This window comes from Chlorocebus sabaeus, chromosome 24 (assembly GCF_047675955.1).
Source record: "Chlorocebus sabaeus isolate Y175 chromosome 24, mChlSab1.0.hap1, whole genome shotgun sequence".
NCBI lineage: Eukaryota > Metazoa > Chordata > Mammalia > Primates > Cercopithecidae > Chlorocebus > Chlorocebus sabaeus.
The window spans coordinates 7,688,922-7,706,234 of NC_132927.1; the positions used below are offsets into that span (position 1 = coordinate 7,688,922).

The 17,313-nt window shown below is 41.6% G+C and overlaps 1 long non-coding RNA gene and 1 pseudogene across 1 annotated transcript in view; one reads left to right on the top strand and one right to left on the bottom strand.

Annotated features, from left to right (window-relative positions):
- Nucleotides 1–16,597, top strand: part of LOC140710071 (uncharacterized) — a 52,844-nt gene extending 36,247 nt beyond the window's left edge. The window contains exon 3 of the long non-coding RNA XR_012090929.1: nucleotides 16,016–16,597. This is a non-coding gene — a long non-coding RNA (uncharacterized lncRNA). The remainder of the gene's footprint in view (nucleotides 1–16,015) is intronic.
- LOC140710030 (large ribosomal subunit protein uL6 pseudogene) lies at nucleotides 4,581–5,154 on the bottom strand (annotated as a pseudogene).
- Nucleotides 16,598–17,313: the final 716 nt, after the last annotated feature.

Sequence of the window (17,313 nt, forward strand, 5' to 3'; positions counted from 1 at the left end):
GATGGTTTAGATGAGGAATAATAGTGTTACCCTGATTGCATTACCCAGGTCATTGATTTGGGCTCAGTTGACACAATGTGCCTATACATTCGGATCTGTTGTTTAAAAAGATGACATCACTGACAGTGTTGCTATCCATACAAAGTAGTGTGACTGAAGAAAATAATCCATGTATAATCAACAGTCCTTTGTACACAAAATCGAAGCTGCTTGTTTGCTGGTTATCTTGCAGCCAGGTTTACGCTTTTAGTAAAAACAGAAAGCAAAATCTCACATGATCTCTGATTGCTGCATTGAAAGGATTCCAACATTTGTTGACATTTGTCTGCAAAGCACAGACAAGTTGAATTGCTTCACGTTTGCACCTTTATGTCATTATAACTACTGAGTCTCTTTTCTCTCCGTCTCTCAGATTCAGATTTTACAGGCCTGAAAGAAACTTTGACATACAGACCATTAGCTACATCCCAGAATAAGAGAAGACTTTGGTGTCCGTTTGTATGTGGTTGCAGGAAATAGGGAGGTCTATTGAAAATAGGGTATATGGTTCACAGAGATCTTTCTACAGTGAGGGTGTGTTTAACAAATTGGGAAACCCTTCCTGTGAGTAGAATAAATGGAGTATGGATGGTAATGATTAGCTTCTAAAAAATCACTAATTACTTTAAACCTTCCTATTGAGTGAGGATCTCATGGACATTGCTGTAGGTACAGTAATAGGCTGTGACTCATTTATTTTTTACTTCTATTTGCAGAAGGTAATAGAGAGTAGCCACCAAAGACAGCATTTTCTTTCTGTATTTTATTTTTTGAACACTTAGTTTCATTCTACAAATAATTTAAGAAGGAAGGACATGCATGCAATAAACTAGTAAAATGTGAATTAAAGCGTTAGGAATAAAGAAACTAGAATTATGTCAGTAAGCCACAATGGGGGAAATTGAAAACAGGTAAGGCAGTGGTTCTCGCCTGGGGTGCTGAGATGATATAGTATGCAGCAAAGTTTTCACAAATATATAACTTCAATTTTTGTTATAAAACAATTATGTTCATTGTATGTACATGTGAGGTGCTGTAGTTCGTACAATTTGTTTCAAGTTGGAACTAAAGGCAAAGCATAGCATTAAGTTGGCTTTACAAGAAGATGGTGGTTCACTGGAATGTAAGAGAGCTTTGCCTTGTGATTGTATGAGAAATCATTGAGCAGAGATAATTCTCAAACACCTACAATACTGAAAGTGTACCATATGGATAGGGGATTAATTGTGGATGAGTTCTAGGTCCTCTGAGATGGTACAATAACTAATTTAGTGTTATTTTAACTTCTTTAATTCATTCAAGTTGGCTGCCCCAAATTCTGGCATGCAAAGTATTTCACAAACATGAAAAGTTTGAAAATAATTTCTAAAAGATTCCTTAGAGTTGATGCTAAGCTTCCTGATTGTAAATAGGAGAGGATAGGGAAGGGCAGTATAATCTATTTCATAGTTCTAGGGATAAGCAGAGCTTTTCCTCAGATTTAGCTCTAAGTTGAGTCTCTTACCTGAGACTTTATATAGGATATGTTAATAAATACAAGTGCAGGTGGGGTGCAGTGGCTGATGCCTGTAATCCCAGCACTTTGGGAGGCTGAGGCAGGCGGATCACGAGGTCAGGAAATTGAGACCATCCTGGCTAACATGGTGAAACTGTTTTTAGTCTCTACTAAAAAATACAAAAACATTAGCCAGGTGTGGTGGCGGGTGCCTGTAGTCCTAGCCACTCAGGAGGCTGAGGCAGGAGAATGGTGTGAACCCAGGAGGTGGAGCTTGCAGTGAGCCGAGATCACGCCACTACACTCCAGCCTAGACGACAGAGTGAAACTCCGTCTAAAAAACTAAAAAATAAAAAATACAAGTGCAACTGGAAGAGGTAGGTATTTTATCTTAGGGAAGACTGGATCTAGCCTTCTAGTTTAAAGCCCAGATTTTTTTTTTTTTTTTTTCATTGCTTAGAGAGATAACCAGGTTCTGAGAAATTGGTTAACATTAACTAAAATGCACATTAGATTGGGGTAGAACCAGAATACTGATTTAGTCATTTATAATAAGAAATATTGCCATGACATGGAGTGGAAATTCTCACACAGGGCATGGTCAGCATGTTCCCCCTGTGGTTAAGCACAGGAAGCTAGATCATATTCAGAAATCTCTTTATTAATTAACTATGAGAAATACTCAAAATCGGTATGACCAGCATATTATTTTTATGTAGAAAGAGTAACACAGAAATCAGGATGTTGCTTGGCAAATGAGAACTCAGAACAAAGAGGGTGAGAAAAGTTTTTTGTGAAAGACACCTAACTATGACCCCAAGTACTAAGCACAGGAGATAGTGAGAAATATGCTAAACTATGTCCCTACAGCAAATGTAGTATCAGATTTTCTAGGGCAATTTCTTTAATTGTTCCTTGATAAAATCAGAATCCCTTGATATAACCCCAAAATAAAAGCAAGTCTTCAGATGTAATATGGTCTAAATATGCTAATGTGGCAGTCCTACTCTACTAGAGATTAATGCATGAACTTTGTGTACTTCACTTAATCCTAATCCATTTTCTCAACTGGGTTTTTGAGAAGTGTTGAACAATAGGATCATTCAAGGTTTAGTCCATGGCAAGGGCTTGTGGAGTAGGGTATTTTATATTATTGACCAAGACATTGTGATTTAGAGATCAAAAGAGCAAACGGGGAGGTTACACTGTATGTTGAAAAGGGAAAGGCCAAATTAGGATGTGCATTTGGATGAATAGCTATGCTGGTTATATATGAAGGATTTAAGGATTTCTGAAAAAGCAGTTTTGTCTACTAAAACATATAAATGGAAAAATTAGGTTCCTAAAGTTCTATGCAGTGACAGATATAATTTTGGCTTGGAAAAAATGTCAAAGCTGTTGTCTTGACAGAAAACAGATGGCACACTTTCAAAAGGTGAAGAGAGGCTGAGCATGGTGGTGGCTTATGCCTGTAATCCCAGCACTTTGGGAGGCTGAGGCTGGAGAATCACTTCAGCCCAAGAGTTTGACACTAGCCTGGGCAAGATGGTGGGACCCCCGTCTCTATTGAAAAAAGAAAGAAAGTCGGGAACGGTGGCTCACACCTGTAATCCCAGCACTTTGGGAGGCCGAGGCTGGTGGATCACTTGAGCTCAGCAGTTCGAGACCAGCCTGGCCAACATGGTGAAACCCCATCTCTACTAAAATACAAAAAGTAGCCGGATGTGGTGGCTTGTGCCTATAATCCCAGCTACTGGGGAAGCTGAGGTGGGAGAATTGCCTGAACCCAGGAGGCGAGGGTTGCAGTGAGCTGAGATTGAACCACTGCACTTCAGCCTGGGTGACACAGCAAGACTCCATCTAAAAAAGAAAAGAAAAGAGAGAGAAAGAGGAAGGAAGGAAGGAAGGAAGGAAGGAAGGAAGGAAGGAAGGAAGGGGAAGGGGAAAGAGAGAGAAAGGAAGGAAGGAGAGAAAGAAAGAAAGAAAAAAAGCAAGGAAGCAAGAAAAAGTGGTGAGAATAAGAGAGTTGAATGATGGTTGAATGAAGGGATCATTAACCCGGTATGTGAAAGGTTAAGGAAAACCATCAGGGGATAGTGAAGGACCCAGGGCTAGCAACAACAGGAAGCAGTTACCATTCTGAAGGGGTAAGAGGAAGGAATACTTTTCTTCAAGAACCAGCAAGAACCGTGAGTCACACTTGACAGGACCTGTGACCTTCCATAGAGAAATGCAGCCTCTGCCAAACTGCAGCCTGTTTTCCCTTTCCTCCTACCTTCAATTGTCTGCCATGTCTCTCATTGGCTACACCCAGCTGGAAGTTAGAGTAAGCGTTGATTCAGTACAGAAAGAACAGCCTCCTGGGACACAGAATAGGATACAGAAGGATGGAGAGTGGATCTGAAAGGATACACTGAGAAGATCCAGGGCAGCAACTACTTCCAGCTTCTATGGACAGAGAGAAATATCAATACTTACCTTCTACAGGATAATTTAGTGGCAACATATACCCCTTATCTGTATACCCAGTTTTCTAATTATAAGGGGTTATTTTATGAAACAATTACATTTTGGGTGATAGTGGTAAAGAATAATTACCTTATTTTGTTTTGTTTTGTTTTTCAGAAAAAGTCCCAAATGAATAGGCATTTTATTACATAATGAAAATATCACAAATAAGGCCAGGTGTGGTGGCTCACCCCTGCAATCCCAGCACATTGGAAGGCTGAGGAAGGAGGACTGCTTGAGTCCAGGAGTTTGAGACAAGCCTGGGCAACATAGCAAAACCCTGTCTCTACAAAAAATACCAAAAAATTAGCCAGGCATGTTGGTGCACGCCTGTGGTCCTAGCTACTTGGGAGGCTGAGGTGGAAGGATTGCTTGAGCCCAGGAGGTTGAGGCTGCAGTGAGCTGTGATTGTTCCACTGCACTCCAGCCTGTGTGACAGGGCAAGACTGTCTAAAAAAAAAAAAAAAAAAAAAAAATCACAAATAGGTTTTAGGATTCATCTGGCATCTTGTTTCAGAAGCTGGACAACTCTTAGATCTTATTCATCAGCCTGCTGAACTGTTCCTTTTTCGGAGACATAGATGCCATCCAAAAAATTTCTGATGTCTTTGATTTTAACTGTTGTGTCTTGCTGAATCAAAGCAACTGAATTTGAAATAAGCTCAATGTCATTTCCTTCAAGGATTAATTCATCTTTCTGGGCTTGAGATACTGAAAAAACATTTATCCTCATTCGAACCCTGTGGATGTATTTTTTACCCAAGAAATTGTGGGTTTCAACAAGAGACCTGTTCTCCCAGAATACGATGTTGATGAGGAAGTGAGCTTACAGAGACTTCATCTTGTAATGGAAGCCCACAGTAGCACCCTTGATCATGTTCTGTACATGACTACAAATAGTGTGCATGGCAGCCAGTTCCTTTCTCTTTCCCCACCAGTTGTCAACTTGGAGCCTCTTCCTTTTCTTTCCAAGGAGACTGAGTTATACATTGGTGTGATTGAAGTCCCTCTGCAGGGTTCTTCTGGGGCCCTTCAGAGTAACTGTGTTTCTTCAGAGTGATATCAACATTTTCTGGAATGTTGACAGTCTGATTGCTGAGAATGGTCTTCATTCTGACAGTACATGCCGCAGAGAGAGAATGTCTCGTCATCACATTCTTGTAGCCCATAAGGGAACTGTGTATTCAAGAACAATTATTTTAGCTTAAGAATATGGGACAATTATCTATTGAGGTGAACAGATAATGCTAATGAAACTACATTTGTAAAAGTGAGGCCAGGCATGGTGGCTCACACCTGTAATCCCAGCACTTTGGGAGGCTTAGGTGGGTGGATCACTTGAGGCTAGAAGTTCGAGACCAGCTGGCCAACATGGTGAAACCCCGTCTCTACTAAAAATACAAAAGTTAGCTGTGTGTGATAGCATGTGCCTGTAATCCCAGCTACTCAGGAGGCTGAAGTAGGAGAATTGCTTGAACCTGGGGGGCGGAGGCTGTCATGAGCTGAAATTGCACCACTGCACTCCAGCCTGGGTGACAAAGCAAGACTCAGTCTCAAAAAAAAAAGAAAAAAAAAAAAGTGAAATTAAGCTTCTGTCTGTTGTTACATCACACAAAAATCTTAGAGAATATTTAGGATAATCTGATTGGGCCTGTGCAAATTTCACTTTAGGGATGTCCAATACAATCACCGAAAGACAGTCAGTCTTCCACTAGGGCATCTGAAACTGAGGTGTGAAAGGCCCATGTGAATTCTGACTTCAAGACACTTGCCACATGCATTAAGACTCTGAGGGAAGGCCAAGCGAGGTGGCTCGTGCTTGTAATCCCAGCACTTTGGGAGGCCAAGGCAGGTGAACCATGTGAACCCAGGAATTCAAGACCAGCCTCGGCAACATGGTGAAACCCCATCTCTACAAAAAATGCAAAAATTAACCAGGGATAGTGGCTCACACCTGTAATCCCAGCACTTTGGGAGGCCAAGGTGGGCAGATCACTTGAGCTCAGAAGTTTGAGACCAGCCTGGGCCACACAGCAAAACCCTGTCTCTACTAAAAATACAACAATTTGCTGGATGTGGTGGCAAATGCCTGTAGTCCCAGCTACTCAGGAGGCTGAGATGAGAGAATCTCTTGAGCCTGGGAGGCAAAGGGTGCAGGGAGCTGAAATGACATCACTGCACTCCAGCCTGGGCGACCAAGGGAGATCTTGTCTTAAAATATATATATAAAAATACATATTTATATACATTATTATTTGTGTGTGTCTCTGTGTGTGTGTATGTGTGTGTGTGTGTATGGTTGTGGTTTGAAGCATTTGCCCTTGTACTTTTGATTTCAGGCTCTTATATGAATCTGTTTCCTCTTCCCTCAGAGTCTTTTTTTTTGAGACAGGTTCTCGCTCTGTGACCCAGGCTGGAGTGCAGTGGTGCAATCTCGGCTCACTGCAACTTCTGTCTCCCAAGCTCAAGAGATTCTCCCAACTGAGCCTCTTGAGTAGCTGGGACTACAGGCATATGCTACCATGCCCGGTGAATTTTTGTATTTTTTGTAGAGATAAGATTTCACCATGTTGTCCAGGCTGGTCTCGAACTCCTGAGCTCAAGTGATCTGGCTGGCTCGGCCTCCCAAAGTGCTGGGATTACAGGCGTGAGCCACTGCGGCTGGCCTACAATCTTATATTTTGTCATAGAGCTGTTTCTTACCATAGGCAGAGACTGAGTCCAGGAGTATCAGTCCTGTTGAAGTCCCTCCACATGAAAATATAAGACCTGGAAAAATAATAGTTTCCACCTAATAGCTGACTCTATATTTAAGATGAATAGTTTGTATAACCAGGAAGGAGATGGATTTTAGGTTGAAACTTAATATTGACTATTATTTTATTCAATTTGCTTTTTTAATTCTTATTTTATTACTGCACCATTTGTTATTGTGTTGCCTAGGTAACATAAACAAGTGCTTTTAACTCTAAGGCAATGAGGTTTATCTTTGGCAGTCTGTAGGGTTTCCCAGGGGAGGCTGATAAATTATCTTGATCTTTGGGTTATTTTTCAGTTTACAGTGTTGTAATAACTTAGCAATGCATTCCATGACCTTTTGAATATTTGTGTATGTCTGTTAGCCCTTTTGCCAAGTCAGGCCAGTCTGTTTTTTTTTTGTTTTTTTTTTTTTTTTTTGAGATGGAGTCTTGCTCTGTCGCCTAGGCTGGAGTGCAGTGGCGCGATCTCTGATCACTGCAAGCGCCACCTCCGGGGTTCACGCCATTCTCCTGCCTCAGCCTCCCGAGTAGCTGGGACTATGGGCACCCACCACAACGCCCGGCTAATTTTTTTGTATTTTTAGTAGAGACGGAGTTTCACCATGTTAGCCAGGATGGTCTCCATCTCCTGACCTCGTGATCCGCCCGCCTCGGCCTCCCAAAGTGCTGGGATTACAGGCGTGAGCCACCGTGCCCAGCAGGCCAGTCTGTTTTAAGGACTTTCTGTAATTTGGGCCCCATATCCTTTTTAGAAAGAAATTGTGAAAGATTTTGAATTGGGCAAAAGAGATTTGTGGATATTATTATAATGGAATGCTGGAGCCTCTGGGAATTACCTGGTCCTATAGGGCTATCTTATATGGCTTACTTATCTTTGACCAGGCTGTCTTACAACTCTACAGAGATACGAGTAAACTTCTATCTTCAAATCATTCCTATCTATAAAAATGTAAAATTGTCTTTAGTGGAATGAAACTGATTATTACTCTGTGGATATTGCCTAGTTTTGCCAGTTTTGCAACCATTTGAAGTTCATTTCAGCCTTCATTCTTTACCTGATTATAAATGTGTAATTCTCTCTCTTTTTTTTTTTTTGAGGCAGAGTCTCGCTCTGTCACCCAGTCCAGAGTGCAGTGGCACCATCTTGGCTCGCTGCAACTTCCACCTCTGGGTTTTGGTGATTCTAGTGCCTCAGCCTCCCAAGTAGCTGGGATTACAGGTGTGCACCACCATGCCCAGCTATTTTTTTTTTTTTTTCATAGAGATGGGGATTTGCCATATTGGCCAGCCTGGTGTTGAACTCCTGGTTTCAAGTGATCCGCCTGCCTTGGCCTCCCGAAGGGCTGGGATTATAGGCATAAGTCCCTGTGCCCTGCCCTCTCTCGCATCTCTTTTTTTAAGCTTTTTACTTTTGAATAGGGTTAGGTTTTGTGGGGAAAAGAAAGAGAGATCAGCTTGTTACTGTGTCTATATAGAAAGAAGTAGACATAAGAGACTTCATTTTGTTCTGTATTTGAGATGCTGTAAATCTGTGACCCTACCCCCAACCTTGTCCTTGCAAGAGACATGTGCTGCGGTGACTCAAGGTTTAATGGATTTTGGGCTGTGCAGGATGTGTCTTTGTTAAACAAATGTCTGAAGGCAGCTTGCTGGTTAAAAGTCATCAGCATTCTCTTAATTTCAACTACCCAGAGACACATACATGGCCAAAGGTCACAGGGACCTCTGCCTAGGAAAGCTAGGTGTTGTCTAAGGTTTCTCCCCATGTGATAGACTGAAACAATGCTACTAAAAGGTTTATGGAGATGTTTGCATATGCATCTCAAGGCACAACATTTTCCTTTAAACTTATTCATGTCACAGAGGTTTTTGTTCATATGTCTTACTGCCGATTTCCTCTTTTTCTTTTATCCTATTGTCCTGCCACTCCCCTGTCTTTAAGATGGTAAAGATAATTATCAATAAATACTAAGGGAACTCAGAGACCGGTGCCGGCGTGGGTCCTCTGTAAGCTGAGCGCCGGTCCCCTGGGCCCCCGCTTTTCTTTCTCTATACTTTGTCTCTGTGTCTTATTTCTTTTCTCAAGTCTCTCGTTCCACCTTACGAGAAACACCCACAGGTGTGGAGGGGCAGGCCACCCCTTCAGGTTTAGATTTACAGAAAAGTTGAAAGATAATAGAGTTCTCGTATACCCCTTGCCTAGTTTCCCGTAATGTTAACACCTGAAATTACTATGGTACATTTGTCACAACCAAGGAACAAGTATTCCATACTTTAATTAATTCCATGCTTTATTCAGATTTCACTGGTTTTTCCCTAAAGTCGTTTATTTGGATCCCATCCAGGATGCCACGTTGTTAGTGGTGGCAAATCCATACAAGTCTGCAGCAACCTCAATTCTTACCTCCTCAGAAGAACGAATTGACCGAGGGGCATAAGGCAGAGTGAGAGACTGAGGCAAGTTTTAGGGCAGGAGTGAAAGTTTATTAAAAAGTTTTAGGGCAGGAATGAAAGGAAGTAACGTACCCTTGGAAGAGGGCGAAGCGGGCAACTCGAGAGAGTCAAGTGCACGGTTTGATCTTTGACTTAGGGTTTTATATGTTGGCATACTTACTGGGTCTTGTGTCCCTTCTCCCCTGATTCTTTCCTTGGGGTGTGCTGTACACATATGCAGTGGTCTGCCAGCTCTTGGAAGGGGCCCCATGCGCAGTGTGTTTACTGGAGTTGTACGCATGCTCACCTGAAGTGTTCTTCCCTTAGCAGTCAAATGTTCCTAGAAGGTCATGTACCAGTTAAACTCTGCCACTGTGCTCCCTTTTTTTTTTTTTTTTTTTTTTTTTTTTTGAGACAGAGTCTGGCTCTGTCACCCAGGCAGGAGTGCAGTGGCTCGATCTCGGCTCACTGCAAGCTCCGCCTCCCAGGTTCATGCCATTCTCCTGCCTCAGTCTCCCGAGTAGCTGGGACTACAGGCGCCTGCCACCATGCCTGGCTAATTCACTGTACCTCTTTAGTGTACATGCCTGAACCCAGTTGTCCAACTCCTGAGATCTCCTTTTCTTTTTGAGATTGAGTTTTGCTCTTGTCACCCAGGCTGGAGTATAATGGCGCGATCTCAGCTCACCGCAACCTCTGTCTCCTGGGTTCGAGTGATTCTCCCGCAGCCTCCTAAGTAGCTGGGACTACAGGCACGTACTCCTGCCACCACGCCTGGCTAATTTTTGTATCTTTAGTAAAGACAGAGTTTCACCATGTTGGCCAGGCTGGTTTCCAACTCCTGACCTCAGGTGATCCGCCGCTTTGGCCTCCCAAAGTGCTTGGATTACAGGATTGAGGCACTGCACCCAGACTTGAGATTTTATCAGGCAGTTGCTGATAACCAGTTTCAGGTTTTTTCTATCTATTGGGAGACTGCCTTTCCCTGGCACTGGCTGCAGCCAATTATTATTATTATTAATTTATTATTGTTACAGCATAACAACTGACCCATCACCTAATGGTGGACTGACATTCCTGGCTGTTCATTTCTGACTTGCTACCTACAGTAACAACATTACATTTAGTCATCATGTTTCTTTAGGCTATGACAGTTTCTCAGACTTTCCTTGTTTTTAATGACCTTGACAATTTTGAGGAGCACTGTTCAGGTATATTGTAAGATAACCCTCTATTGGAATTGGATTTTTTTCAATATACATACATTATATATATACATACATTATATATATATATATATAAAACCTCTATAATTACACAGAGATTATAGATCTTTGGTGGCAGATCACAGAGGTGAAGTGCCATTTTTAACACATTATATCAGGAGTACATGCTGTCAACTGTCTTACTGCTGATGATGTTACCTTGATCACCTGGCTAAGGTAGTGTTTGTGGGGTTTCTCCTCTATACATTTACACCTCCTCTCTCATACTTTACTCTTTGGAAGCAGATCAGTAAACACAGCTCCTACTCAAGGGATGAGAAGTTAAAATCCATCTCTTTATGTAGGGAGTATCTATATAGATTACTAAGAATTCTTAATCACAAAAGATTCAAGCCGGAGTGCAGTGGCACAATTTTAGCCCACTGCAACCTCTACTCCTGGGCTAAAGCGATCTTCCCACCTCAGCCTCCCTAGTAGCTAGGACTACGGGTGTGTGCTACTGCATCTGGCTAATATTTTAAAAATATTTTATAGAGATAAGGTTTGCTATGTTACCCAGGCTCATCTTGAACTCCTGGCCTCAAGCAATCCTCTCACCTCGGCCTCCCAAAGCACTAAGAGTACAGACGTGAGCCACTGTACCCAGTGTTTGAGTTCTCCTTTGAACTGGTTGTTCTATATTTCTGGTTCTCTCCTTATTGAGTTAAATATTAATGAAAAAAATTGATACATGTTGATTTTATATTTGTATGAGAGTTCTGATTTTAATCTCTTTTTAAATTTATTTTTTCATGTTTTTCTACCAATAAGTGTTATGGGAATAATTTTTTATATAGTTGTTTTTTTTTTTTTTCGTTACTTTTACTTTGTTAAGAAGTTTTTTTTTTATTTTTTATTTTTTATTATTATTATACTTTAAGTTCTAGGGTACATGTGCATAACGTGCAGGTTTGTTACATATGTATACTTGTGCCATGTGGCTGTGCTGCACCCATCAACTCGTCAGCACCCATCAACTCATCATTTACATCAGGTATAACTCCCAGTGCAATCCCTCCCCCTTCCCCCCTCCCCATGATAGGCCCCGGTGTGTGATGTTCCCCTTCCCGAGTCCAAGTGATCTCATTGTTCAGTTCCCACCTATGAGTGAGAACATGCGGTGTTTGGTTTTCTGTTCTTATGATAGTTTGCTAAGAATGATGGTTTCCAGCTGTATCCATGTCCCTACAAAGGACACAAACTCATCCTTTTTTATGGCTGCATAGTATTCCATGGTGTATATGTGCCACATTTTCTTAATCCAGTCTGTCACTGATGGACATTTGGGTTGATTCCAAGTCTTTGCTATTGTGAATAGTGCCGCAATAAACATACGTGTGCATGTGTCTTTATAGCAGCATGATTTATAATCCTTTGGGTATATACCCAGTAATGGGATGGCTGGGTCATATGGTACATCTAGTTCTAGATCCTTGAGGAATTGCCATACTGTTTTCCATAATGGTTGAACTAGTTTACAGTCCCACCAACAGTGTAAAAGTGTTCCTATTTCTCCACATCCTCTCCAGCACCTGTTGTTTTCTGACTTTTTGATGATCACCATTCTCACTGGTGTGAGATGGTATCTCATTGTGGTTTTGATTTGTATTTTTCTGATGACCAGTGATGATGAGCATTTTTTCATGTGTCTGTTGGCTGTATGAATGTCTTCTTTTGAGAAATGTCTGTTCATATCCTTTGCCCACTTTTTGATGGGGTTGTTTTTTTCTTGTAAATTTGTTTGAGTTCTTTGTAGGTTCTGGATATTAGCCCTTTGTCAGATGAGTAGATTGCAAAAATTTTCTCCCATTCTGTAGGTTGCCTGTTCACTCTGATGGTAGTTTCTTTTGCTGTGCAGAAGCTCTTTAGTTTAATGAGATCCCATTTGTCAATTTTGGCTTTTGCTGCCGTTGCTTTTGGTGTTTTAGACATGAAGTCTTTGCCTATGCCTATGTCCTGAATGGTACTACCTAGGTTTTCCTCTAGGGTTTTTATGGTATTAGGTCTAACATTTAAGTCTCTAATCCATCTTGAATTAATTTTCGTATAAGGAGTAAGGAAAGGATCCAGTTTCAGCTTTCTACTTATGGCTAGCCAATTTTCCCAGCAGCATTTATTAAATAGGGAATCCTTTCCCCATTTCTTGTTTCTCTCAGGTTTGTCAAAGATCAGATGGCTGTAGATGTGTGGTATTATTTCTGAGGACTCTAGACACATCTCACACGCAGAGACATACATAGGCTCAAAATAAAGGGATGGAGGAAGATTTACCAAGCAAATGGAGAACAAAAAAAAGCAGGGGTTGCAATACTAGTCTCTGATAAAACAGACTTTAAACCATCAAAGATCAAAAGAGACAAAGAAGGCCATTACATAATGGTAAAAGGATCAATTCAACAGGAAGAGCTAACTATCCTAAATATATATGCACCCAATACAGGAGCACCCAGATTCATAAAGCAAGTCCTTAGAGACTTACAAAGAGACTTAGACTCCCATACAATAATAATGGGAGACTTCAACACTCCACTGTCAACATTAGACAGATCAACGAGATAGAAAGTTAACAAGGATATCCAGGAATTGAACTCATCTCTGCAGCAAGCAGACCTAATAGACATCTATAGAACTCTCCACCCCAAATCAACAGAATATACATTCTTCTCAGCACCACATGGCACTTATTCCAAAATTGACCACATAATTGGAAGTAAAGCACTCCTCAGCAAATGTACAAGAACAGAAATTGTAACAAACTGTCTCTCAGACCACAGTGCAATCAAAGTAGAACTCAGGACTAAGAAACTCAATCAAAACCGCTCAACTACATGGAAACTGAACAACCTGCTCCTGAATGACTACTGGGTACATAACGAAATGAAGGCAGAAATAAAGATGTTCTTTGAAACCAATGAGAACAAAGATACAACATACCAGAATCTCTGGGACACATTTAAAGCAGTATGTAGAGGGAAATTTATAGCATTAAATGCCCACAAGAGAAAGCAGGAAAGATCTAAAATTGACACTCTAACATCACAATTAAAAGAACTAGAGAAGCAAGAGCAAACACATTCAAAAGCTAGCAGAAGGCAAGAAATAACTAAGATCAGAGCAGAACTGAAGGAGATAGAGACACAAAAAACCCTCCAAAAAATCAATATAGAGTTATTTGAAATCCATGGATAAATGCTATAAACAAATGCATTCCACTTTGGGAGGCTGAGGTGGGTGTATCTTTTGAGCCCAGAGGTTAGAGACCAGCCTGGGTACTTCAGCTTGGGTGACAGAGTGAGACCCTGTCTCGAAGCAAAAAACAAACACAAATACATCCTTTTGAAAAGAAAATAATAAATATTATTATAGTCAAATAAAAAATGTGAATTATTTTATCACATTGACTGTATCAGTCAGGATCTCATCAGCAAGCAAATAACACTCTAAACAGGATAACCTGCGAAAGGTTTATTTACAGAGACTATTGATGAAGGTGTGGGTGGAGCAGAACCACAGAGGTTAATGTAGTAACCAAGGACACAGTAGCAACTGAGATTTTACCATCCCCTGGGTCTAGAGGGAGAAGTGGGGCTTGAGGGAATCTGGAATCCAGAGGTAGAGATTTGCACAGATACTTGAGAAAAGGAGTCAACCCTCTGCCAAGAAATACAGCCAACTCCAACTCCAGGTGACCCTTCAGGAAGGAAGCTAGGGGAATGATATGGTTTGGCTCTGTGTCCCCACCCAAATTGTAATCTCCACATGTTGAGGGAGGGACCTAGTGGCAGATGATTGGATCATGGGCGCTGATTCCCCAGTGCTGTTCTCATGATAGTGAGTGAATTCTTATGAGATCTGATGGTTTTAAAAGTGGCAGTTTCCCCTGTGCACGCTGTCTCTCTGCTCCTGCCTTGTGAAGAAGGTGCTTGCTTCCCCTTCACCTTCCACCGTGATTTTAAGTTTCCAGCCATGCAGAACTGAGTCAATTAAACCTCTCTATAAATTACCCAATCTCAGGTAGTATCTTTATCGCAGTGTGAAAACGGACTAATACAGGGGATAAATATGTGGTGTGATGATATATATTGGTTTTCATCCGGGGCTCCTGGCTTATAACTCCCATAGCCCTTATTACAGTCCTTTGTTATGATGTTGGGTGTATTAGGCCTCAGGGGCAGGCCTCTGACCTTCTCCAGCCCTCCTTTCACCTGCCCCAAGGCAGGACTCTAACGTTCTCCAGTTTTCTGATTGTGGGCCTTAAGATGCTCCCATGAGAAGGTCCCATCCTAGACCCTGGGGGAAGGGATGCTGACATCATGAAGCTTCCCAAAAAACCCAAGAGGACAGGGTTCAGTGAACTTCTGGAGACCTGAACACATGAAGGTTCCTGGTGGGTGGTGTGCAGAGCATGGAAGCTCTGCACCCCTTCCTTCATACCTCACTCTTCACTTCTCTTCTGTATTGTTCGCAATAGCCTTTATAATAAACTGGTAAATGGAAGTGTTTCCCTGAGTTCTGTGAGCCACTCCAGCAAATTACCCATGAACCCAAAGAGAGGGTCATGGGAATCCCAACTTGAAGCTGGTCAGTCAGAAGTTCCAGAGGCTCAGACTTGTGACCAGTGTGTTGGGAGGGGCAGTCTTGGGGACTGAACTGTCAATCTGCAGGATCTGACACTATCTCTGGGTATTGAGCATTGGAACTGAATTAGAGGACACCCAGCTGGTATCTGCTGTTTGGTGTGTGGGTTGGTCACAGAAATCTGTGTTGATGACTGTTGTTGTGGTGTGAGAGTAGAGGTAAAACACGGTTAGAGTTTTGCCTTCACAAAATACTTGACCATATTTTCCATCTTCTTTCCAATTTCTGCCAGGGCTCCCCATTGGCAAAACCAAACCAGAAAGCATGGAGACCCATTGATATAATCCATAGAGGCCATCCTCCCAGAACAGAGAGCGGTGTAGAAAATGCTCTGGTGTGGATCTGGTGGACAAGCAAGACATATCTAATACATTGATTTAAAAGGCCTCAAAGTCTACAATGGGGACTCTTGTGTCATCTTTTTGTTGGAAGATGATAGCTAGGAATACGAAGAAAGAGATGACTACAGTTAATGTTTCTGATGGAAATCTTTAATTTCTCAAAGAGTTTAGAGAAGTAAAAAAAAAATTTTGAGACAGAGTTTTACCCTTTTGCCCAGGCTGGAGTGCAATGGCACAATCACAGTTCACTGCAGCCTCGACCTCCCAGGCTTAAGTGATTCTCCCACTTTAGCCTCACAAGTAGCTGGGACTATAGGTATGCACGTACATGCCCAGCTAATTTTTGTATTTTTTGTAGGAATGGGGTTTTGTCATGTTGCCCAGGCTGGTCGTGAACTCCTGGGTTCAAGCAATCTGCCTGCCTTGGCCTCCCAAAGTGCTGGGATTACAGGTGTGAGCCACTGCCCCCAGCCAAGAAGTAAAATTTGACTTAGTGAATCAAGGTCCTTGACTTCCCCATTCCCTTCTTTATTTCAGCCACTGAGAATATAGCAAGACATCAGAGGAGAATGACTGCTGGGATCCTATTTTTGGTGAGAATGCCGCTGACATGGCCCAATTTGGCATGGCAGGGGGGGATGGAGCCGCTCCCTTCAAGGGATTGTGCAGACTTGAATAAGAGACATATTAGTAGGGACCACTAAGAACCTAAGTCCTTAAGGCTGTTCTGCAATTCTCTGGACTGTGGAGGAAGGGATTTGGAATCAGATTTGATTTGATAAAGAAAAAATAATGAACTATTTTTATGAAAACTAAATAATTGAAAGTTGTCAAAGATGATGACAGAGAAGTCTATCATGGCTGACTCCATCTTGTTTCTAGCTTCACAGGCTGCTTGTCCTTGCTCATTCTTTGGTGTAGACAAAGCTGACCATGGTTTAATTTTGAAGTAAGGATGAAAATAATGTCTCCTTAAAATTAACCCCGTTCTTGCTCAGGAACCAAAACTGCCTTTGTAAAACCAATGGAAGACCAAGAGGTTAGGATTATGGGAGGGGCCCGAATTCTGCTAAAATGTAGGTATAGCTAAACAATAACCATCCATTGTTTCTAGTTTGCCCTTTTATAATCCCTTGCTGCTCAAGACTCATGTGGCCAGAGGTCGCAAGATTTTGTGACTTCCCCAATTGCTCCTGTAGATAAAATCATTATGGTAGAATCTAAGATTAGTCTTTTGAGATGTTTTTCAGACTTTTGCATTCTAGCAACTGACTGACTCCACTTGGACCTGGAACTCATGACTCAACTGGTCCCGTGGCTCCTACCCAGAAGTGGACTCAGTGCACGAGGACCATTTTCTACACGAATATGATTTCATCCCCAACCAATCAGCATCACCCATTCCCTAACCTCATGCCCACCAAATTATCCTAGCTTCTGAGTTCTTGGGGAGACTGATTTGGTAATAACTCCAGTCCTACCACTTGGCTAGCTCTGCATTAATAAAACTCTTTCTTTACTGTAATACTGAGTTCTCAGTGAATTGGTTTTGTCTGTGCATTGGGCAGGGAGAAGCTGTTGAGCAACTATATTATTGTCTTTGAGTCTTATAACTAAGTGAAGTTAATACTGACTGCACGATAAAATAAATGAATAATAGAGATTTTAATAATTAATTGTTCATATAGCCTATATCTTAAATTGCATTTACTTGAGATGAACAAGGGCGAGCCGTATTATTAAATGACAGCTCCCTGATTGTTTGTTCCTTTTGGCAGGTGAAGCAAAATAATATGCTTGAGGAACGACATCCCTCAAATCCCACAAATACAGAA